Raw genomic sequence first — 26,386 nt, 5'->3', positions numbered from 1 at the left:
AATGACTGCAAAGACGGCCCCAGAGCTAGAGGTAAGGGTGGAGACCACTGAAGGAGGCCAGCTCTCAGGGAGAGAGGCATAAGGTTAGAGGTGTGGCAAACACTCCACAGGGAGATTCTCTACTCAAAACAAGCTCAGGGGGATCCCCGGAATGATTGTATTAATTAGGTTACCCTTCATGATCAGCAATTGAGTCTTGGAGAAGGAGCAGAACTAATATTTACTGTGTTCAGCCTGCTTGACAAAGGGATGTGTGTGTATTTATGTGCACATGTGCGTACACATGTTGGGGGAAGTGGTTGAAAGGGAGAGGGATGTATTAATGTTCTGTACTTACAGAATATAAATGAATAATAGAAATTTTAACCTCATGTCTGTATTGGTTTCTCATCCCACCTCTTAGAAATTATTTTTCTTTGGACCTAATATTTCCATCTGCAACGTGGAATACATGAATGCTAGTTTTAAGCTTAAGAGATAGATAAAACATCATTGGTCAAGAACACAATGTGAAGAAAACCTCCAGCAGACCCAAGACACAGAGCCACAGAGATTCAAAGGTTCCAATTGCATTGATTTCCACCTCCCCATTTTCCCCAGAGGTGGGGCTGTTACTGACTCCACTTCAGTTGTGTAAAATTCCCATTCAAGGCCCAATTATCCGAATGTACAGAATTCACAGAATCAAAATCCACTCACATCTGGCCAGCTGCATTCACTCATGTAGAATGATCATGGCTGTTAAAACATGACTCTGCAAGGGCACCTCTGTTTGCTGCATTACCTGTTTTCATCTCTAACTGAAGAATGGGAGGTGGGTTTGACCAAAGTTATTGGGATGGACAAAACGGACAGTGGGGAAGGGATACTAGAGCAAAGTCTGAAGATAAATATTTTTCCCAGGGTGATGAAGATGGGGAATAAAGAATGTTCAATGACAGGCTGGGTGCAGTGGCTCATGCCTGTAATCCCAGCACTTTGGGAGACCAAGGCAGGTGGATCACCAGAGGTCAGTAGTTCAAGACCAGCCTAGCCAACATGGTGAAACCCCATCTCTGCTAAAACTACAAAAATTAGTAGGGGGGTTGGCAAGCGCCTGTAATCCCAGCTACTTGGGAGGCTGAGGCAGGAGAATCACTCAAACCCAGGAGGCAGAGGTTGCAGTGAGCCAAGATTTTACCACTGCACTCCAGCCTGGGTGACAGAATGAGACTCTGTCTTAAAATAAAAAATAATAATAATAAAAAGAGTGTTCAATGAAAATGGGGACAGACAGTGAGTAGGACCATACTGCAGACATTTTAAAAACCTAAGAAAGGTACTTTGCTGGCTGGAATTAGCAGTGGGGTGCCACAAAAGTTATTGTTCAGAAAACAGATCAGAACAGAATGTTCAGTGGAGGAATTGGAATTGGTGTCCCTCCAGTGAGGCAGCCCTCCATGGAGGCTCCACCCCAGAAAATATCAGAGAGGAGCTCAGCCCTCTCACTCCTACTTCCAGAACAATGACAACACTTTCTGCATATGGCCCTAGGCCCAGCCCTGAGCCAGAAAAGAAGATGGAGAAGGGAACAGGGACAGGTTTCTGTCCTCACAATTGCCACACTTTAGTAGTTTTGGGAGCTGTGCCCATCTGCAGTTCCAGCTAAAGACTTGAACCTTGTAGTCCACAGTATCCTGGGTGCCCCTGACACCCATGCCTGTGAAGTTATGTGAGTTAATTCATGAAAACTTTTTGAATCAGGACCTGGTAAATAGTAACCTCTAAAACCTGGTATTAACATTGTTTTGTCCTTATCGTTACGATTTCCTGTCAACAAACTCTACCCCTATCTCTGAGATTTGTGTGAACCATCAACTGGCTCCCGAGGCCATCTAGCCAGCCAGTCCGGTGGTCTAATCACTCTGAAGAACGGGCTGCTGGAGATCACAATGCACTTCAGAGTATGTAAGTTTCTGATCAGCCCTGATACACAGAACACTGTCTCAGCCACTGTGGTCTACACCTGCTTGACTTTTATATATATATATATATAGAAATATGTATAAACACTATTATTATATATAATATATACGTAAAATCACTATTATATATAACATAATGACTATTATTTTATATAATATATATAATATATAATGACTTATATATAATTATTATATATTATATAAGTATATATAATGACTTTTGGTCTCGTACAGAAATAGAGGTTCACAAGTCTGAAATTTTTTTCTCCTTATTCAATGAGCCTTTTCCTGAACTCTGCATGGATTAGAAAAAAAAAACATCTCTCATCTGTCCTTTTATGCGGGACCAGGGAAACAAGATGCCTCATTTCATTAGCAAAAGCAACAATGATAGGGCCCCTCTGGACAACATTTTGGATCTTGTAAACTCTTCTGTACGTGCTCACAACAACCACATGAGGTTGGCATTGATAGTCCCACTTGCTGTTGGTGGAAGTGTGGCTCAGAGAGGCTGTGTGCCCTACTGGAAGTCACAGAGCTAGAAAGTGACCGGCAGGTGCCTACATTTATGTTGTCTAAATTTACAACCCATGCTATTTCAAATATTTCAAAGTGCTTCTAAAATTAGAAATTCCAGGTGACTTATAAATTTTGAGTTGGGGTATTTATAAATGTGGAGGAAAACAAGTCCCTGTCGCTGTGACATGTAATTGAAATCAACCATAACTTGGCTCAGAGATGGGGCTCTGTGCAGGTGGTAATCCAAGTTGCTCTGGAAGGTGAGAGCTGTTACTGCCATTCCTGATGTTAATAGTGGCCTGAGCTTATACACTGGAAGAGCCTCCATCAGAAAGAGAAGATGCTGGAGGCTTCAGCAGATGGGCTGTTTGCCTCTCACTGAAAAGAACAGCATCGTATCAGGGTCTGCTGGGGTTTTACAAAGCCCAGATAAAGAGTTGCCGCACAATCCATAGGAGAAAAATTAAGCAAACTCAAACCTTTCTTGGAGAGCAGAGCTTCCATATAAAGATTGCCACTTGGTTGCTTGTTGGCACCTCTCCGCGATGTCAGGTTTTCACCTGAAACCACCAGAGCCCGCCCCGCCCCTTATCTCTGCTCTGGCCCTGGTGGAGACTCCAAAGAACAAAATGCACATCGTCACGGTGCTTCCAGTCCATGGCCCCCTAAAAATAACTTCTCATTCTTTGAGTCTTGGGAAGAAGAAAAACACTTGGTTTGTGTGAGACATTCAGGTTGCGTTGTTCTTTGTGGTTGTGTTGTTGTTTTTTTCCTTGCTGAAAGGAGAAAGTTAACATTTGTTCCTCAAAACAAGTCTCTTCTCCATCTGGAATCAATGGGGGGCCCTTAGCGGATCACCCCTGAGGACTGGCTGATGTTTATAAGATCGTAATCCTGGGGGGGAAGGGCTGGCTTAGGAGGCTGGTAATGGGATAAGAGACCTCTCCTCTCCAGGGCACCAGCTGGAACCCAGCCCAGGCTCTTAATGACGGGAAGTCTCCAGCTAGCGGATCAGGAGACTCACTGTGAAATGAGCTGGCGGGCTGAGGCCAAGGTGGCTCTGGCTCCACCTCCCCCATCCCATTACCTTTCAGGTTCAATGTCAAGGATTTCCACATTATGTCGAGGAGGCCCTGGGTCTCAGGGTTGAGCCACCCATTACAGGGTTGGTGTGGCTGAAAGGCAGGAAAAATGGGAATGAGTTTCTTTACGGTTACAAGGGAACACATGTTGTTTGAGCACCTACTGTGTGCACCTGGCATTGTGCTAGAACAGAGGACATATTATTTCATTTCACCTTCACAGCAGCTCTGAAGCTGGTAATGTTGTCCTCACCGGGACAGATGAGGAAGCTGAGGAAAAGAGAGTTTCAGAAATGTGCCCAGGTTGCACAGGTAATATGCCTTTCTGATTCAAGAACCTATAGTCTTTCCACTGCAGACGGATGATACTGAGCTGCCTCCACTGCTGGAAGCTTCCTACCCATGGTAGACACACACACACATACACACACATACACACACGGCCTTCATCAACAGCAGCACTCAAATCATGCCATAAAAATTGCTCACAAGTCACAGAATCATTTTATGTTTATAGCTTATGCACAGATTAGCAACTTTTCTTTTCTGTAAAGAGATAGAAGCTGGTAAGTAGTTTCTTAGTTTCTGCTTTGCTGGCCACTTGGTCTCTGTCTTGACTACATACCTTTGTCACTGTGGCAGCAAAGCAGCTCTAGATAATACATGAACCTGGCTATGTTCCAAAAACCTTTACTTAAAAACACATTTGATGATGGGTTGGACTTGGCCCATAGGCCATCGTTTGCCAATGCCTGACTTAGAAGAACTATTCCTGCATTTAAATAAATCAGGAAAAGGCTTCTTGGAGGAGGTGCTATGTAAGGTAGGCCTCAAAGAACAGGTGGAATTTGGAATATGGAACTGAGGAAAGGGGTAGATGTTATGAGAAAGAGACCAGAATGGAAGAAGGCATAGAAAAAGCAGAGGAGACACCACTCAAGTGGAAGGACCAAGCTGGCTGAGGAAGTGCCTGAATGCCTGCTGGGGAAACACAACCCGATGGTCTATGATCCCCACTACTCTTGCAAACATTCCAAATCCTTTGTCTGAAAAAATGTTAGAACATGAGTCTCCGATGGTTTAAATTTGGTTTTAAAAATGGGGAAAAAAAAAAAAAGAATGTTATGGAAGCACAGGGGAGTATGTGCTTGTGGAACCAGGTGGTTGCAGTGGCCTGGATGTAAAGCTGAGGACAGAGGTCCATGGAGAGAAATACGAAGAGCAGAAGGCTGAAAAGTATACAAAGGTGAGGATTAGCTGACCTTAGTGAAAAATACACCTCTAGCTGTGGGCTTACTTAGCTTCTCTGAACTTGAGCTTTGTCCTGTAACATTGGGCCAACGATGTGCACCATACAATGATCTGCACGTGTGATGTAGGTGACAGGAGATAGCACATATGACACATGTAGTCCATGCTGGGGACATATGAGAACTGTATTAGACAGGGTTCTCTGGAGGCACAGAACTCATAGGATATATGTACATATGAAAGGGAGTTTATTAAAGAGAATTGACTCACAGAGATCACAAGGTGAAGTCCCACCATAGGTCGCCTGCTAGTTGAGGAGGAAGGAAGCCATTAGTAGCTCAATTCGAGTCCCCAAACCTCAAAAGTAGGGAAGCCGACAGTGCAGCCTTCAGTCTGTAGCCAAAGCCAAAGGCCCAAGAGCCCCTGGCAAACCACTGGTCTAGGTCCAAGAGTCCAAAAGCTGAAGAACTTGCAATCTGATGTTTGGGGACAGGAAGTATCCATCACAGGAGAAACATGAAGGCTGGAAAACTCAGCAAGACATCTAAGTCATCTCCCGTTTCTTCTGCCTGTTTTTACTTTATTTTATTTATTTATTTTTTTTGAGACGGAGTCTTGCTCTGTCACCCAAGCTGTAGTGCAATGGTGCAATCTCGGCTGACTACAAGCTCCATCTCCAGGGTTCAAACAATTCTCCCACCTCAGCCTCCTGAGTAGCTGGGATTACAGGCACCCACCATTATGCCTGGCTAACTTTTATATTTTTGTAGAGATGAGGTTTCACCATGTTAGCCAGGCTGGTCTTGAACTCCTGATCTCCCAAAGTCCTGGGATTACAGGCATGAGCCACCACACCCAACCATACCTGCTTTCTCTAGCCATGCTGGCAGCTGACTGGATGGTGCCACCCACATTGTGGGTGGGTCTTCCAGAGGGTGGGCCTGACTCAAATGTTCACCTCTTTTGGCAACACCCAGAAACACCCAGATATACCCAGAAACAATACTTTGCATACTTCAACCTAATCAAGTTGACACTTAATGTTAACCATCACAGAGACTATTTTAAAGGGCAGAAAGACTTTTTCTTGCCAAAGTCTGAGGAGTGTGCTTCTTGTACAACAGGTGCTGTGGAATAGCTCTCCTGATTCAAGGCCAGAACATTCTACCTTCAGCTAGGATATTTGGAGGTGGTGAGAGTTGGCATGAGGGCCTTTTGATTTTACCTGGGAAACCAGCAGGAAAAGTGGCTGTGTGTGTATACATCACTTGCTTGCTACGCACCAGCCCTGTCTTAAACATCTCAGGCTCTGCTCTTCCTCTCCACCTTTGCATGAACTCTTCTTAGTGTAACGAGAAACTTTTCCTTTCTTCCTCTTTTTGTAAACTTCCAAGGCCCAGGACAAAGTCTGCCTTCCTGGGGAAAAGTCTACTGGGTTTCACTCTGTCTACGTGGAAACTTTGATAAACTCCAAGTCTCTTAAGAGCAGGTTTTGTTATCTTTGTGACAATAGCCACCAACTCCATGTTTCAAGTATATTTGGTACAAATAATTGCACAGATCAGAGAACAAACAAAAGTGAAGATAAATTAGCCACTTTTTCTTCATTGCCTTGTATGTAATGCATCTTGCTAGGGGTTTTACGATATTGCCTACTCTTTACAACACCCAGCTTAGTAGGGATCATTTTCCTCATTGACAAGGCAGGAAGCTGAACTTCAAGGTGACAGAGCATCACGAATCTTGCCTTTACATTTGCCTTCTTTGGAACTCTAAGTCTTTAAGCAGACTGCCTTCTTTTACAGCACTTGAGTATGAAAACACACAAATAAACATGCTCATTGGCACTGTTCCTGGTACAGAGCTGTGCCCAGTTGGAGGGACCATTTTGAGCAGTGTCCTTGGAGTTCATTGTGTCAACCCTGACACATCAGGCACCTTAAATGCACATGAGAGCTAATAGACCTGGCAGAACTGAATTTCTCTTGCACTTGGGAATTCATATTCCCTGACAATAAGGGATCTAGAAATGGAGACATCTTCCAAACGCACATGTTTGAATGTGATGGGAACAATAGTGTCATCCTTGAACCAAGGGGCAGGCAGAGTGTTTGCTGGGAGTGTGTGGTTTTTATCCTGCATTTGAGTCATCATGAAGCAGTTCTTCACACAAGGAGCAAGATGTTGTTCACTGTGTATTCTGTTCAGCTGTGCAGTGAAGAGGAGAAAGACAGGTACTGGGCTGGGTGGCAGCAGTTGTATGGGGAGCCACTGAGTCTCTGTGATGAGACATTGCAATAGGCACAATCAAGGCACCCTAAAGATGCCCCACTTTAGTCCCCAGGACCCATGAATATGTCCCGTTATATGGATAAAGGGACTCTGCAGATGTAATAAAGTTAAAGACCTTGAAATGGGAAGATGATCCTAGTACAGCTGGGAGGACACTAAATATAGTCACAAGGGTCCTTAAAATCTATGAACCATTCCTGGCTGAGTTCTGAGTCAGAGGGAGAGAGGACCATGAAGAAGGGTCAGAGAGAAGCAATATTGCTGACTTTGAAGAAAGAGGAAGGGGCCTGTGAGCCAAGGGATGTGGGAGGCATCTGTGACCTTAAAAAGGGAAGGACACATTTTTCCACCTAGAGCTTCCAGAAAGGAATGCAACCTTCTGGAATCTTGATGTGAGCCCAGCGAGACCCATGTCTGATGTCTGTCCTACATAGCTGAAAGAAAATAAATTTGTATTGCTTTAAGCCACCCAGTTGGTGATAATTTATTACAACAATGAGAGAAGACTCTTACAAACATTTCTTCTGAAGCTTATCCTGCAATCAAACCAATATACACATAAACCAACACACATATAAAACAGTGCAAGATCTACCTTAGCCATGGTTACCTAGTGCCATATAGGATGTGACCCAAAATGCCCTTGACCTAGACAGAAACTTTCCAGAAGGGAGCAGTGAAAAGAGGCCATCCACAGGAAGAGACGTGAGCTGACCCTTTGTGGTTGGGTCTAGGGAACACCTATCCCTATTATGTCACAGGTTTATCCTGCCAGCACTGGATTGCAAAAGGCAGTATGGGATTAGGAAACACTCATGGAACTTATAGTCAGACAAGCCTGGGGTAAAGTTCTGCTTTATCCACTCACTATCTGCAAGGTCTCCCACAATCTTGCTCAGCTTAATTGGGTAATAACAGTATACAACTTCTGGTTGGTTTGAGAATTTCACAAGATAAGTAATCTGTCTATCTATGACCTAATCGTTGCCACTAGAATCTAGTAGATGCTCAATAAATTATACTATTTTTATTATTTTACCATTTCCCTTTAGATCATGGCTTCATTTTTCACCAAGTATGGAAAACAAGCCATTTAAGTACCTCTTATAAGTTTCGAGTGACAATTAGCAAGGCTTTCAAACCACAGTATTTCCTTTTTTGAATTTTTAAAAATATTTATTAAAATAACAGATGAATATAATTTTAAAACCAAATGATAATACAAAGATTAGGACATGAAATGCGAGTTTCCTCTTCAACCCAACCCATCTTCCAGATTCCTGCTTTGCAGAGGCAAGAGTATTATTGGTTTTTATAATATTTACTTACAATTTTCTAAACAATATCCTTATGAGACTGACATTTATTGTTTTTCTTTTTCAAATATTATTTACTTAATGCTGTGAGAGATGCTGATCTAACTCTCTTCAAATACACACACACACACACACACACACCTCCCATGTAGTTTTAATTTAATTTTTTGATAAGTCAGAAGTGTTTGGATAAGTCAAATATTGAATCACATAGTATACTGAGCCTCATAGTACACTACAATTACACATTCTTGATGGTGAAGCTATTTTTCCTGGAGTAAATTGCTATTTCTTATTTTTATTTGTTGTTTAATTTTCTAGATAGTTAATACTTATCCAGTTTTTTTTTTTTTTTTTTTTTTTTTTTTTTTGAGATGGAGTCTCGCTCTCTCTTCCAGTCTGGAATGCAGTAGCACAATCTCAGCTCACTTCAAGCTCTGTCTCCAGGAATCATTTCATTCTCCTGCCTCAGCCTCCCAAGTAGCTGGGACTACAGGCACCCACCACCATGCCCAGCTAATGTTTTGTATTTTTAGTAGAGACAGGGTTTCACCATGTTAGCCAGGATGGTCTTGATCTCCTGACCTCATGATCCTCACCACCTACCTCGGCCTCCCAAATGCTGGCATTACAGGCATGAGCCACCACACCAGGCTTATTTATCCAGTTTTTACCTTTAAAACTACTGTAAGACAACTCACAGTATAGACAAACACTAGTAATTTACTACTACTGGTTTGTTTGTTTTTTCTTCTAAAATACCCATCCTTGATTCCTCTGCCCTGCTCCAATTGGACTGATTGTTTCCTAGGGTGGCTGCTTAAATTTAAGCTTGGACTTCTTTTTACTCTCCTCTTGGGATTTCTTTTTTCCCCTTTTCTTTGTTTACTTCCCCTCTCATTAATTCTGTGTCTTCTTTATTACTGGCCTAATACCTTATTATATCAGAGAATATATTCTAGAAGCTTCCTAAGAAGGCAATACATACTTTGATTGCTTATGATTTTTAAAATATCTTTATTTTATTTTTACCTTGATTAGAGTTTCGATGGGGTATAATTTAAGGTTGAAATCATTCTCTCTCACAATAAGAAAAGCATTGTTTGCTTTCTAATTTCCAATGTCAGTCATTAGAAATCCAGTGGCCTAGAGTTTTCTTATTTGAATATTTACTTTTGTTCTATAAGTGTATAGGATGCTGTGTTTATTCTGAAGCCCCATGCTGATGTGCCTTGATGTGGATGGTTTCATATTAACTCTACTGGTCACTTTAAGAAGATGAAATATATTTGAAATGAAAACCTGTGTGTTTCATTTCTAAGAAAGTTTCTTGCATTATGTCTTGAAAAATTTTCTCCTTTCTTTCCCCTTCTGTTCTCTTTTCCTGCAACTGATATGGGCCAAACTTTTGATTTCTTAGATTTATCCATTGATTTTTATTACCCCATTTTCTATATTCTTGACTTTTTTGTTTGTTTTCCAAGGAGATTTTCCTAACTTCACCTCTTAATTCTCCTATTATAATTTTTTTTTTCTATTTTGCTTGTTAGAAATCAAGAGTTATTTATTGAACTCAGAATATTTTGTTATGGCACTCTAACATTTCTTGAATGTAATATTCTTTCTTATTTCCCTAAGGATAGGGAAATAATTATAATTATTTGCAGTTTTATTCTGGCCAGCACAGTCTCTATCTCCCTTTACTTTGTTTGTTTGTTTTAGTGACTATTTTATGCTCAGAGCTTTATTAAATGTCTGAAGATACTTGGTTGTCCATTCCTATTTGGGAGTGAGGAAGTAAACATCTAAATAGAATTTTGTTCATGGGTGGGACTTATCCACTGCTGAGCCTCATGGTTGCTTAAATGGAAGACCCTCAAGTATCAGTGCCTGTAGTCTTCTCTTCTAGTCTAGTCAGTTTCTCCCAAGAGGATGCCTAGATGCTATATGTGATGCCAGCGTTCTGGGAGTCCAGCAGCAGAGCAGGGCTGGAGGTCAATGTGCAGTGCCACAGAAAGGCAGCTAACCACCCTAATTGCTTTCTACAGCATGACCTCTGGTTTCAGCTGGGCCTGGCTTCTCTAAGTGAGAGACACTTTGATAGTAACCCTGCATAAGGGGGAAATCTCTGGAGGTTTGAATATCCCTTAAACAGAGGTGAAGCCAGGCCTCCTATTTTCCATTCCATCTTGCACCCTGGTTCTCAGAAATAACAGCTACCTCCAATTTTTGAGCCTTCTCCAGGTTCTTTGGCACCAATCCTCTTGCTTCTTACGAGAGACGCCTGTAGATAGTTAGACTGAAGCTTTTCAGCAAAGCTACTTCAATTACCATTTGTCAACTCATTTTACATCTTCCATAGCTTTGTGGTCATCTCTCACCTGGTGTTGTTTTCTCTGCTTCCAAAGAGCTTATGTTCTAGCAGGGAAGACATATGCAAACAAATAAAGTGCAGAATCATATAATGAGTTCACTAATAAAATTGTGAGTAAAGTGAATTACCATTAAAATAAATGGTAATTAACATTCTTTATAGGAGTCAAGGGTGGCTTCCTATTCTTTATAGGAGTCAAGGGTGGCTTCCAGGAGAATACAGTATCTATTAGGTTTTGAAGAGTGAATAGAAGTTTTCCAGATGAATAGATAGAGGAAGAACATCTAAGAGGGATGGCCAGCTTGGGAAAAAAATAAAACAGCAGAAGAATCTGGTTGAATAACTAGAAGTAGGAAGGCACGATGTGAAGCTGGGGGACAGGGGGAGACCTGGAGCCATCATGGGGCCAGGACATGAGGGATGGTTTGCCATGCTGAGAGGCTAACCTTATTTAGAGGTTGCAGGCAGCCATGAGAGGTTTTAGAGTAGGGGAATCATACAATCACAGCTACATTTTAGAATGACCATTTGTCTAGTGAATATGATATAATGAATGTTCGTATCTTGGGGTATCCTCCATGTGGTAAGGAGCTGTCGCACACAATGCAGACTGATATTTTAGGAAAAAACAAATAAACATCTCTGTGAATGCTTGGCCATAAAAGATAATCACTGAGGTTATTTTTTAAAGATCTCCAATTTTGAGGTTCCTGAGAGACTTTGAGAATTCATTCTGAGACAGACAACCTAATGGTTTTATTTTTGCCTTTTTTTTTTCCCAAGAAAAGACTCTCTTCTCAACAGTTTAGTTAGGGTACATGTATCATAATTGCCAGGCATGGCATCAAACCTCCTCAAGAGCCTGAAACACCAGTTGTATTTCCTTGGCATCAATCTACTGCAAAGAGGAGGAGACGGAGCATTGAGGTCCTAATATGGGCCAGCATGCACACTAGGCAATGTGCTTGTATTTTTTATTTTCTGGTCCTTTCAACCACCTGTGGGGAATCTCTTCAACCCTATTAAACAGATGAGGAGGCCAAGGTTTGCAAGGTGAGGTTACCTGCTTGGGTTCCATGACTGTCCAGTTGCCAAAGCAAATGGCAGAGAAATGTCTGGCTTCTTCCCTCCCACACCTTCTTACTATTCTATGCTCTGCCCTTGTTATTACAGCAGATTTCCTGAAGACGCATTGTCTGCTTGGCTACATCGATACTTGGAGCTGGGAACCCTACTTAACGTCACCATATGACAGCTGAGCAGCTGAGGAAAACTTCGTTCACATGGACATGTTATGACTTGATTAAGATCCTGCCATTCAACGATGATAGAGCTGGAATTTGAACCCAGAAAACTGGCCTGGAAAGTGCATGCTTCCCCACTGGACTAGGCACCATCTTCTCTCTTTCTTCCTTAAAAGTCCATGAGGGCATGTCATCACTTCAAGAGTCAAGTTCAAGCTGCCTAGCAAGCGCACAGAGCATTTCGTCTCCGGCCCCTGCTCCTTCTGTCTCCCTTTCCTACATCCTGCAAACCTGGCACCTTGCTTGCAAATCCAGGAATCCAGCACACTCTCTCCTTTTACAAACTTTGCTTATGCTGCGGCCCTTAGGGCACCCTGCTAACCCTCACTTTCCAAAATGCCTGGGCATCAGCAATTGATTGTTCCACACAGAAAGAAAGTCAGCTCCTCTAGGAAACCCACTGCAGCCCTTCTACCCCCTACAGGCGCTATCCAAGACAAAATACAGGCTCTCATTGGACCCTGCAGGGACCCAGTGTGTGCACCTCTTTTGAACTGAACATGCCCTTTCATAGTCACCTCTTTGATCACCATCTATCACCCCGTGTTAGAAGGTCAAGGACTGTCTGATCAACCTCTGCTTTTACCACTCCCAACACAGACTTTGGCACTTAGAAAGTACTTCAACATATTTGTAGACAGAAAGAAAGAGAGAAGAAAGAGGAAAAGCAAGAGGAGAAAAAAACAAAACATAAAACAAAAACGTGAGCTGCAGTTGTCTGACTAATCTAAGCCCTTTTCATATTCATGTTAACATTCATATAAATACTGGAATTCTCACTGCCAAACTCAAGTTTGCAAAGCTTTAGTCTTTCATAAAATTACATCATTTAAGAGGAAATCACCATACTTTTAAAAAGACAAGCCAGATATAATACTAAGAAGTGTATAACAGGCAAAATAATAATAATAATAACATTCAGAAATAAATGGCCACAAATGTAACATTCACCCTCACACACACATATGTGCGCCAAAAAAGAGTCTGCTTTCACTGGATCTATGGCAACTGAAATCATTAATTACAACCATTTCTAAATCTACGTTGATCAGAGTGGTAAAGTTTGTAAGATTAACCATGTTAATTGGTCTGTTATGTGAATTCTAAAAATAAGATAATAGTAATTTATATCAAGGGGAAAACAAAACACAGGTAGGAATACTCTTCTAACTACTGGAAAAAAACTTTTTTAGACTAATAAATCGAAAAAAAGAAAGTAAACCTCTCAAGTGGTTGAACCAGTGTATTGTGGTCTGTTAAGAGAAATATTTTCATTCTCTTTAGTGTCAAAAAAGGAAGACCTTTCTTTGTATTCATTGACCAATAACACCTTATCCTCTGGCCCTCAACCCCACCTCAGCTTCTGTTAACCATTATTCTCCTTTCTAACTCTATGTAATCAACTTCTGTAGATTCCAGACGCGTAAGATCATGCAATTATTTGTCTTTCTGTGCCTGGTTTATTTCACATAACATAATGCCCTCTAGTTCCATCCATGTTGCTGCAAATGGCAGAATCTCATTCTTTTTCATGGCTGAATAGTATTCCATTGTGCATATGTACCGTATTTTCTTGATGCATTCATTTATTTTTAAAAAGTCAAGAAACAAAGGAAGGCATTTGTAATGGAGGAAGGATTCTCTCCAAAATTTGTTATGTTGAAAAACATTTGCAGGCTTATGACATGAGGACTATTCTCCTCCTTGAAAGGTTGGCTATTTGCTACAGGAACAAAAGCATACTAGGGTAGTTTGGTCTGACATGGATCTTCCCCTTTAAAGTCAAGCTGGAGGAAGCAAGTTGAAATCAAGGTGGATAGGATGAGCAGTACAAAGAAACCTGTTCCACAAACTGAGAAACAAAACATCATCTACATATAAGTTTTCTACCACTTACTGATGTTGCCTTGCAGGTTAGGCCTTTTCACCTTGTAGTCTTAAGACTCTCACCATTGAGTACCTCCCTTGCTTAACTTGCCCTCCAACTATGATTGGCTACTGATCCTCTACTGGCTCCTTTACAAACTCTTTCCTTGAGGGGAAATAGAAAATCCAGGCAGGGTTTCAAGTTTATGTAAATTCCTGCTGGGAAAACCTTACATTTGATGCTTCTTGTTCCATGAAAAAGTGTTTGAAGTAGACTCCAGGTACTACACATTCAAAATTAAATAATTTTTTTTTAAGTCTGACTTTTCTTTGCATGGAAGAAGGGGAAGGAGACCATTGCCGGAGGCTGATTTCGTGTCCCAATGTCTAACATTATAAGAAACTTTATAGTTTTGATAGACTTAATCCCTACCACAGGAATGTATAAAATGGCAGAGTTCAACTGCCAGCAAAAACCAGGACCACAGTAGGAAAGTCATCAGCTTTCAAGGAGCTACCTGCCAGATCCTGTCTGGCAAAAACCCCAGCTAATGAAAAATTGTACAATATCCCAATGTATCAAGCTGGACTTGGCTTTGCACTGGGTCTATATGAGGTCTGGAGTGACCATCACTTCTAAGCACACAGCTTATCATGGCCAAGAAGCTCGATGTCCTTCAGAAGGGATGCGTATGAAGATAAGCTTTCCCAGAAATCCATTTGTGTTTTTGCAAATCCCCTGTGGGTTCTTACTGGTTCTTCTGGCTATCTATGTGTGTGTGAGTGTATATGTCAGTACCTTCTCTTGCTAACATTTCTTTAACGGATTATGACAACTCACAGATCTTTCTTTGTCTTTCGTTAGTTGCTGCCGTTCAGACCGATTTTTGTCTTGCATATGATTTTAATACAGCGCTTGTAATATGATTACATTAACTGTTGAGCAATATCGTCTCAGCAGAACCAAACCACAGTGTTCTTTTTTTAACTACACTGAAAATGCCTTAGCTCTAGCCACAGTGTTAATTCTTTATTGTCGCCATTAAAGTACATTGGGCAAGTGGATCGTGTTTGAAGACATGTATGTAAATATATATTTGGAAGATTGGCTGAAATGGCTCAGGAGAAAGATGTGAAGGGGATAAATGAGACACATTTTTCTTGGAGTTGAAGAAAAGGTCTCCTTCCTCGCTTTAAAGATTCTGGCAATGTTTTGGAAATGTGCTCTCTTTCCAGTTTGGCCTTTGGTAGTATGAGCAGAAGTGGTTTCTTTTTACTAGTTCTTCAGAAAGGGAAATCCAATCCAGGATATCCAGGAGTTGCGGCCAGTGAAATGAGGGAAAGAACCTCTTCCACTGTGGTCTGTGTGAAGAAATACCTCTCTTTATGATTCCTAAGGTAAAATTATGATTACCATCAGAAAAAGAAGAAGAGGAGAAAAAAGAGGAAGAAAAAGGATACGTTGAGAAGGAGGACAAGAAAGAGCAGTAGCAAGAAGAAGGGAAAGAGAGGAAGAAGATTTGACTTGATTACATTCATATAGTACTTCTATGAGTGTTTCAGTCCCCTTAGGCAGCCATAATAAATTACCATGAACTAGGTGGCTTGTAAACAACAGAAATTTGTTTCTTACAGTTCTGGAGGCTGGGAAGTCCAAGATCAAGGCACCAGCAGACTTGGCAAGTGATGAGGGCCTGCCCTCTGGTTCACAGATGATACCATCTCCACATGTCCTTGCATGGTTGAAGGGACAAGGCAGCTCTTGGGTCTCTTCTGTAAGGACACTAACCTCATTCATGAAGATGAAGTCCTCATGACCTAATCACCTCCACCTCCTAATATGGTCACTTCGGGGATCAGAATTTCAATGTTTGAGTTTAGGAGGGACATAAACACTCAGTCTATAGCAATGAGTTCTAGAACTATGTACATCTGTCCCAATCATTATATCTGCTTCCTTGTTTTCAGAACAGTTTGATGTCAGAACTTCTATCTGTCTTAATAAAGCAAAAAAAAGTTCTACAATTCTGCTAACCACAGGATAAAAACTGTACCCCTTACACTGCCTCTTGACATGGAAATATTCTAAGAATTGTTTTCTTCGGACCACATAGCTAGAATTTTTCTTTTGACCCAGAGAATGTAGTGATGTTTTCACTTAGAGAAAATGTGTGTGTGTGTGTGTGCGCGCGCGCGCGCTCGCACACATAGAAGGAGTTCTCTGCCAGAGGAGACAAACACATTCTAATTTATCTTCTGGTTCCTGCTTGTAATTCTTTTTAATGATTTATTTATTTTTATTTTTTCTGTTCATAGGCTATGGTTACAACTGCCTATTTTTAAACTAATTTATTGAGATATAACTAATACACAAAAAACTGCACATATTTAATGTACACAATTTAATGAGTTCGGACAAATGCATATACCCTCGAAACCATCACTACAGTCAAAGTAGTTATCATATCCATTGTGATTCTTTTTAGAAGACACAGAAGCCACCCCAAATTTCTGGTCTGTCCCCAAACACTCAAACCCAAATGGCTGAGAGTTGTTTATTTTTTATTGTTATTTCTTCTTAACATATTATGAGTATACCATATGTGAATATATACTTTTTCTGTGAATTTTTGTGTCAGGTTCATGTCTGATGCTTTTTTCTTGACTTAGAGACTACAGATCCGATATGGACAACAAACGATGACCCCATCCTTATATCTCTGGAGTAGCTGCTAATGATTTCAATGATTAAACAAATGTATTCCATAAATCTGCTTGCAGCAAAAATTCCATTACTTCCTATGTCTCCATCTTCTCATCCTTCGATTCCAAGGCAGAAGGGTCTTCTGCTATCTGCTGATGTGCCTGCAAAAGGTCATCTGGAAATAGTCTCTTTCTTTCCCCGCTATGGAGGATGTGGCCTGTTTCCAGCAAGGGACACATTCCTGAACACTCCTACTAACGATTTCTCTTGGCAGTGACACTTGCTAGCCCTATCCAAGGGGTCTTTAGATCTCAGAATGTCAAGAACAGCCTATGCTGACGACAGGCAAGGTGTTGCTGCCCACAGTCCTGAGTCAGGGCTGACTAAAGAGACCCATCCTTTTGAAGTGCCTTGGGAGGTAAATCATTTTAAAAAGCTGAACCTACTTACTTGGCAATGCCTGCTCAAACTTAACAAAAGGGTCAAGAATACTTCCCTTTAAAGATCCAAACTATAACAGGGACATTCAGAAATCATATTTTATTTGAGAACACATGAAAACTAAGAGCAGAGGGGCAGTGATGTGCGAGTAATGTTTACCAACTGGCTCCTGGTGAAACACCGCTGTGAGCTGTGGCATTAGCCTCTGTCTGTGGTGTAAATTCCTTCTGCCATGGCCAATGCCAAACTGCCAGCATGACATCTCTGAATCTGGCATTAGAAAGAGGTGCCTGCAGTTAGTTGGTCCTCTCAAGCCAGGACTAGCCAGTCGTAGCCAGGACTAGCACAGCCGTGCTATAGACTGTGAAAGTGGAGGGAGCAAGCACAGAACTTGGGAACAGGAGATGTGGGTTGGATTTTCCAGATATGATCTTTCCCAGCTTAGATAAGTTACTTTGGATCCTCTGTGAGTGTGTCTAAAACATACCAGAATGAGCACTTCATAGCAGGGTTTTGATGAGGATCAAATGAGAAAACAGATGGGGTCATTTTCTCCAGCAAGAGCAACTTTGTCTTCACCACCAACTAACATGACAGGGGAATGTACTGCACCATGAGCTTTTCAGCCTCATGCAGAGGATGGATTTCATTTCATCCTGTCACATCTTCCAATGTGGGTGGTGTCATTTCTATCTCACAGAAAGAAAAACTGGGTCTTAGAGTGGTGAATAACCTCTCCTCCTCATGCCAGTGAAAGATACCAGCTCAAGTCAGCCTGTCTGCAAAGCATACTCATTTCAACCTCGTGAGATCCTTAGTGGTTTTAGCTTTTAAACTGGAAAAAATATTCAATATAGACAGGGGAAGATCCCCTTGAATCCTGAAATTGTCACACACCTCCTCAAGAGAGGGAGGTGGCTAACACCCCCCAATGCTATGCCATCTGAATGACATCTTTTTTCTCCTCCCATCAATTAAAAAGTGCTAGGTTGTATGCAAGAGACGTTGAGTCATAACCTGCATTCTTTGAACACAGGGTCAGTTGCTTTCAGGGAAGTACAAAGAATGGCTAGCCATATCATTAAGTGATTTATGTTTTACTCCTCAGGGAGGTCACGTTCAGAGGTCACAAATATGAAGTTACAGAATCCTGGCTTCTCCCCCCATCTCTTCTACTTACATGCCAGATGGCCTTGGTTGAGTCACTTCTCTTCTGAGTATCAGAAAAGCCTCATCTATAAGCCAAAGGTATTCATAAATTCTTCATTCACTCATTGTGTCTCTGTGTGTATGTGTGTCTCTGTGTGTGTGTGTGTGTGTGAGAGAGAGAGAGAGAGAGAGAAAGAGACAGAGAGAGAGAGAGAGAGGCAGGAGAGAGAGAGAGACAGAGAAATGATTCATATAATGATTGTAAGCTCCTTGAGAACAAAGCTTTTCTTTAATAGGCTCAAATCTTCAGGATTTATCAGCATTACTACTGTCCCTATTTGATGAATGAGCAAGTCAAGTACTTGGAACAAAAATTGTCACCCAGACAATTAGTAGGTGACTGTTACATTTAATCTGGTTCCAACAATCCTGTAAAATCACCCTTAGACTTTTGGAAAGTGACAGCTGTAGTTTTACAATTTCCAAATTGAGACTAGACATACGTATATTTTTTAACATGAGTTTACTTTCAATGTAAACAACCTTTCCAAAGCAGCAACAACAAACACCCAATAAATTGGGAATAAACAATACACTGCAAATTGCATCCCCAATAATCTATCATGCATATATCTCCTACGGATAATGCAACATCACAATAACCCTTTGGTTTAACTGGGCTTGTGAGCAGTAGCATATGCATCAAAATGGCCCCATTGACATTGTTTTGCACCCAAGGAATCGAATTAATGCCTACTAGCATACTAAGCACTATGTGGTCCTCTCTCCTTTGGAAGTGCACATGTGTTGCTATTAGCATTAACAGGAGTCAGGCCTAGGCTTTGAGGAGTGTGAACACCCCCCCTGGGGTGCAGTAGAGAGGCCAGGCAATATTCTGCTGATTTCAATGGGACTGTGTGTTCTTTGAAAAGCCCTGTAATGGTTCCAGAGGATATCTCTCCAGGTCTGGCTGCAATGTTAATAGATGTGTCTAGTAATAACAGCCTAATTATATGTGTGAGCATATAATATTGACATACACAGTATATCTTCCCCATCTTTGCCTCCAAACCACAGGGATGCCCTCTGCTAGGAACAATAGGAGCGTCTCCGTTATCAGATGACCTCGCCCCACGTTAGCGGTGCTCATAAATACTAATCTGGCCAATTCCATCTCCTTTGGCGCCAGAAGGGCAGTTTAATTCTAGATGCTTCAACCCTCGTTCTCAGAGAGCAGAGTATTAAGCAGTGCTGATATGACTATCAGATCTAATACATTTTGCACCATCATTCCCTAGAATGGATTAAAGTGCTGGTCTCTCTCATCACAAGGCAAAGCAGGGAATGAAATCATTACATCATGCTGGCATCCCCAGGAAGAGGAAACAAACAATGATGTGGATTTGCCTCCTTCTCCACAGGGCAGATGGTCTGTGTCCAGCAGGCCTACCTTGCGAAGAGCCCAAGGAACGCCCCTGCCCTGCCACCTGCATGATGCAAATCAACTTCTTAGACAAGCCCCCATTCATTGTCAGGCTGGAAACCCAGCCTTCCCAAGGCCTGGAGCCTGGAAGCTGAGCAGCACTAAGCAATTATCTGTTTTGAAGGAATACACTGATTTGACATTCTTAAGGAGTCACAGACGTCTGATTTCATAATATAATTTGTAGAAGTAAAAAAGGCAAGTTAAACATTTGCTTACACATATCATGTTTACATGTGTTCAAAGAACTTTCCAAAACTTTGCAGTCTCATCCAACTGCATCTTTTTTAAGCTCGCTTCGCTCTCGTAGGTTTGCAAACAAATTCCACAGCACATTCAACCGCAAATTGATTTACTTTTGGGGAAACTCCTTGAGTTTCACGACTTTCTTCTTGCTGTTTAACGTACACACAGATGCAAAAAAGAAAAAACAATCTCCTCACACAGGAACACAAATCTGGCATCCGGAGGAGTCGATTTTTTCATTTATTCTCAAAGTGAAGGGAAAGCAGTAATGGAAATGATCCAGATTACCGAGGAGTGTGCAAATGACTTCTTGGGCCCCGCTGGCAGTGTGACTGACAGCCGAATCCTGGGGCAGAGCAGATGAGGGGGAGAGGAGCATCTTCACATGAAGGAAGACCATGTTTCATTTATGACCTAACCTGGATGTTTGTCTTCCCATCACTCCCTGGACAGCACTGCCACCCTCTCTGCATTCAAGTCCAGGAGGCAACTTCAACTACCTGTCTCTCTTACCCTTCACCGGATCGGTCCCCAGGTGCCACTGACGGTGACTCTTCCATGTCTCTTGAGTGCTCTCCCCTTGCCCAGCCTCATCCAGGCCGCTCCATCACTGAGCACTTGGGCTCCGACAGCAGCTTCTCTGTGATCTTACCGCCCCCTGCCTCCTGCCATTCCATCTCTTGTTCCCCATTGCTGCCAGATAGAATTCTAACTTCAACATCTGATCCATGGGCCATCTCTTTGGCATGACTTTGAAGGTCTTTCATGGTCAAGCCGCTGCTTTCTTTCTCAGCGTCCTCTCCATGAGCGTCACACTACATGCCCCAGCCAAGTTCTACATGTGTTTGTTCTGCCCACCCTCCACGGCTTTGGCACATGCTATTCTCTTGACCAGGGATATCCTGTTGTCATTTTTCCACCTGGAAAACACCTACTTGGTCTTCAAAACCAGCTCTGATTCCATTCCTGGAAACCATCCCTGAGTCCTCAAGAGGGGGTTAGGACTTATTTCCCTATGTTTTTAGCATCCTACACTTCGTACCATAGCAACTGACACTTTATGTGATTGTTTGCCTGTTTAATTAGTGTCTGTCTCATTCAAATTGAATTGTCAAGAGAGCTGGGCTGTGTCATGGGTATGCAAAACTATCTCCTTTAGAACCATGTTTTTGTTACTCCTCTCTATACAACATCAAACACAGTTCACAGGATGTGTTAGATACTGCATAGGGATTTTCAAATAAACGAATGGACACAGAAATTACTGAATTAGATCATGAAAATGGACAGATGTGTAACCACTCAAAAGGCTCTGGGTCACACTATTCTACCTGCTGGAGGCCCCTCACAAAGTGATCTAAACTTACTGCCAAGGAGTTAGATCACAGAATGCTGCAGACTCCATGAGTGGTGAGAGGGGAAATTCCAGTTGTCTTCCTAAAGCAGCCTCATTGCATTGGTCCCTCATCCTCAGACTTTATCTTTCATTTCCGCCTAGGCAGACAACCCTCTGCCACTGCACCTGGTGGCCTCACCCTGAAGATGCTGGAGGGATCCCTCAGAGGAAGTGAGTGTGTCATGAGAATGCTAACTCCTGGAAGGGGCTGGAGGGCCCAAGAAAAGGAGGGCAGGCTGCCCTTTCTTCCAGCAGAGCTGTCCAAGAGCTTACCTGGCCAAGGACCTCAGTGTACTGAGCTGACTTCTCCTTGGCTGCAGTTTCAGAACATTCACCTGCCTTCCATTCTGTTCCATGAGACGGGGAGCAACCTCTCCAACCCACTGTCTCCAGGTGTGCATCTCATTACTTGCAGGGCATCTCCAGCAGCCTAGTGGCGATGTCAATGATGAAACTTCCAAGGAAAGGGCTTTACCGAATGCAACATCAACAGCATGGCGTTAGGAAGGCCGGCGTTTACCAACAAACGCGTCTTCCAATCTGCCTGACTTCTGTCCCTGAATAAAGGAGCATATGTCCAGCCTGGTGTCTTCCAAGGTTTTCAGTTTTGCTTTTGTTTTGTGGGTTTTCAAGAAGTTTATAAATAATCCAGTGTCTGGGCCATAAAGGGTGACTCCAAAAGATCTCATTTGTGTGCGACCTTGTTGGCGCCCGGCAGCTCCAGGCAGCCCTCCTCTGAAGCCAGAGCTCTGCTATTAGGGCTTGGAAACCCACAGCATTAATAGGAACCAGGCAGGGAAAGTGAAGTTGAGACCAGGAATGTGTCCGGAGGCTTCCAGCTCTGCTCAGCTGTGTGAGGCCTGGGCAAGTCATGCATCGCGGCAGCTCAGCCTGGGGCGCTCCAGGCAGGGGGGTTGGCAAGGGGGTGGGGCTCAGGCTTTCTGGGTGTGTTTGTCCAAGTGGCTGACTGCCAGAACCCCCTCCCTGCTCTGGTTCCTGGGAGTTAACCTGGTGTTGAAACCCTAGACCTTCGTGTGCCTCAGCCAGAATCTGGCCACGGACTGGAGGTCTTCGATCTGTTTTTCAGACCCATGCTTGCAGGTCCTGCTGTGCTGGGGGAGTGGGTCTGAATGGGGTGGAGCAGACTCTGGGCAAATGCTTCCTGAACTGGTCTGTGTTACCATGCAGTGTGCTAAGGGCTGCAGACCTCCAGGCATGACTCATGGACCAGAAGGAAGCAGGCATGGATGCTGACCTCCAGGGTGGTCACCCAACTGAACCACCCACAGAAAGTTAATTGGATGCCATCAGTCTGCTGTGGTAACTTAGAGAGCCTCAGAAGAGCAAAGGAACAGAGAGGATGGATTTTAGCAAGACTGTGGCCCTAATGTTCCCTCACTGGCTCCAACTTTTGCTAAGAGGCATGAGATAGCATCAGGCTCCACTCTGCTCCATGCTACATCCCACATGCATGCCACCTTGGAGCTGCCACATCCCAAGGGGTTCAAGGTCCCTCCCATTGGGAAGCACAGTGTCCAGGCTCTCTTCCATCCATGCAGTGATTACTGCTGATTGTGGCGCCACCTTTGGAAAGCTGTGTTTCCCCAGCCAATGACACTGCTCTGGTCAAGGGATGTCAAGGTGGGCAGGGTAGGAGTGGAGGTCAAGAAGGAAACCCCCGTGATGTCCGAATCATAACTAGCTCTCAGGAGCTGAGGGGAGTGGAGGCTGAGCATGGCAGGGGTCTTCAGGGCCTGGCAATGCATTTGACACTAAATACATGATAAACGGACGGTTGACCAGTAGTTCACTTTTCTACTTTTCTATTTGTGTCTTTTACTTTGTTTTTACAATGCTGGCATGATTCCTAAGGCAGGACTGTCAAGTGAACTTCTGATAACATTCACAGTGTCTGCCACTGTGAATATTAGGCAGTTTCTGTGTGTGTGCTCAAGTCAAGAGTGGCTATAGTTAACAATAATATATTATTATAGCTTCAGATAGCTAGAAGAAGGATATTGAATCTTCCCAAGAAGTGATGAATGTTTGAGATGATGGATATGCTAATTATCCTGATCTGATCACCACACATTATATATATCAAAATATCACTGATGTACCACAAAAATATCTATAATTGTTATGTATCAATTAAAAATTAAATAGTGGATATATATAATCCTTAAATCATAAAAGATAATTTAGACAATTTGGCAAACACAGAATGGATAAGAAAATAGAAATCATACATGATTGCATCACCCAGAAGTAAAAACTGTTAACATCTTGCTGTACTTCATTTTTCCAGCACATATTATTTTACACATTTGAGATCACACTGAATAAACAATTTTGCATCCTGCTTTCTCCAATTAATTTGTATTGTAAGTAGTATTTCCCCTTCCTAGGGAAGGTAATTTTGTTTTAGGTTAGGTTTGATTTTGTCTAATCAAGATAAATTTTTATTTTATTTGATAGAGTGGCAGAGAACAGAATTCCTGAGATAACTTTATGGACTTCAACTGTTGATATTTGCTTATTCCCTGGATTTCTACAGCCTACTGGTAGTTTGCATCAAAAAGAATAAAATCATCTGCCACCATGCCCAAAATACTGGGCAACTCTGTGAAAGAAAATAAACTACCCTAAGCTAAGAGATAGCTGAATTCCCCCTTACAAAAGAGCTATGTAGCACTCAGAGAGACAACGGAGTCCAATGTCACAAAGCCACTAAAGCCAGCTCAGAGACTGAAGCAGGACAGAGTTTCTTCAAGATACGGCTCCTGACAACTCAGTGGCTAGGCTGCCTGGATGATTTACTTTTATTTTGGATTCTGCTTTTGATTAGCAATTTTACTATTACATTTATTGATTTACTCCAGGAGTGGATATCCACAGGTAAGAGATAATATTATCCAACTTTAAGTAAGCATGGTGTTTCCTAGCCAAATTAAAGGCATTCAGACCAGACCTGAATGAAAAGTTTAGTGAGATTTCAATTGATCAGTCCAAAAGGAGACAGGCATATTTTCCCCCTTTTTAGTTGAATAGGTGTGAGTTTTGGAATATGAGTATAAGAGGTGGGAAATAGTGGGATAAGAAGCAAACTGAATCCTACAACAGCATCTGACTTTTATTTTATTGGGCAGGGATAAATTTTTAAAAATGCTGGGTTGAGCATTCAATTTACCAATTTGTATATATGCCCATAATTATGGAGATACTCAATGGTTCATTTTATCCGTGAGTTCCTCCTTTGCGTAACATACCATGCCAGATGAAGCAATTCTCAAATCCAAAGACAAGTTATGTCTCAGACCTGCATCCAGGAGCTCTGTAGCCATGAATCAGGGGAAAAAATGGGAGAAACTGCTATAATGTTAATAGATGTTACAAAGCAGAAGTGACTATAAGTGATATAGTCACTTCTACAGCTAAAGCAGAACTATAAAAGGCAGAGGACCCTTATTTCTATGTGGACATCAGAATAAAACCTCATCTATCCTAAAGAATGGTGTTTAGATCAAAGAATGTTAGAGACAGGCATGGGTTTTGGAATTGTTTCTTAGCTGGGTGGCCTTGGACAAAGCCTTTCCTCTCTCAGCTCCTCCATGTTATCATCTGTACAGTGGGACCAGTGTTGGCTCCCAGTCTCTGTGCCTGGTGAGGCTGTTGTGAGAAATCAATGTCATCATGGACAAAAGCACTCTGCATTGTACTTGCATACATTAGGTACTCACTGAAGAGCAATTGTAGGGAGGATAAAGTTATTATCATTCGCTATAATCAATAAAGGTTTCTATTTGGTACTAACACATCTGATTCTAACCTAGGACTAGCTTTGGTGACTTCTCCCATAGGTGGCTATCCCAGTCCAGGTGGGGTGCCTGAAAAGGAGAAAACAAAGTCATACCTGCTTATGGAATACCTACTATGTGCCAGTGTAAATGCATTTCCTCTAACTCAACAACCCTTTGGATAATGACTGGGGTTTGAAGGAATGACCTGCCCCAGCTGACACACAAGGCAGGGGACACGCTGTGCACACCTCTCCATGCTCATCCTTTCTCTCACGGGACTGGAGAGGATTCCAGGGGATGACATGAGCCAGGATCAGATGCTTCACGTATCTATCCTATCATTACTTTATTCTTGCCTTTAAAGGTTACTGGACTCCTATGAGTCAGGACCTACGGTGGGTGCTGGGGTATTGAACTGGATGGACCCTTCCTTTCTTATTTCAAAGGATTTCATATTCAGAGAGGTGAAGGCCACATGGAAAGTAAATGCAGCGAGTATAATAAAGACTAAGAGAACAGTGCTGAATATGCAACCTCCCCTCCCCTTTCCCCTTTCCCTCCCTCTCCACCCTAAACACTTATTTTTCCTTCTTGTCTGGATTGTCTCTAATATCTCTGTTTGAACAAAGTCTTGAACTTCCATATCCACTTTGACCTGGGAAACAGCTTCTCTTTATGACTGACTGAGGCCCTTCTGCTGGGGGCCTTTCTTCTCTCTGACATTCTAACGAGGACCTATGTAGCCCATTACTTGATGTGCAAGTGCCACTTTGATCCTGTAGTTGTTTCTTATCTTAATCTTGGCTTATATTTATGGGTCTACCTCTAGCTGAAGATCTACAAGCTCACAATTTTCACTTTCCTCAGCACCGTCCTCACAGCAGGCACACAGTAGGTGCACAGTAGGTACACAGTAGGTGCACAGTAGGCAGTTAGCAGAAATACTATGATTTGCCTTCTGAGAGTAGAACAGGATGGAGACACACATAACCACAGAGAGACAGGGCTGGTGTGAAGTATTTCCTCCAGTCACAATGTGGAGTTCTTGAACAGCCTGTTTCCCTCGAGGGAGCATGGAAACTTGATGGACAATGGAATCAGATCCAAGACAGCCTCCAGGACTTTTGGTGAACCTTATTCAGTCAAGAAATGTGAGAGAGGCAAGAGAAAGGTATCAGTGTAGTAAAAACAGAATGTCT

The 26,386-nt window shown here is 42.3% G+C and overlaps 1 long non-coding RNA gene across 1 annotated transcript in view; it reads right to left on the bottom strand.

Moving 5' to 3' along the window:
* Window positions 1–26,386, bottom strand: part of LOC111538143 — a 52,783-nt gene that overhangs the window by 1,404 nt on the left and 24,993 nt on the right. The gene's annotated exons all lie outside the window — the stretch shown is intronic.

This window comes from Piliocolobus tephrosceles, chromosome 6 (assembly GCF_002776525.5).
Source record: "Piliocolobus tephrosceles isolate RC106 chromosome 6, ASM277652v3, whole genome shotgun sequence".
In the NCBI taxonomy this organism is placed as follows: Eukaryota; Metazoa; Chordata; class Mammalia; order Primates; family Cercopithecidae; genus Piliocolobus; species Piliocolobus tephrosceles.
Note: the sequence above shows the minus strand (reverse complement) of the source record. Positions and strands in the feature narration are given on the sequence as shown.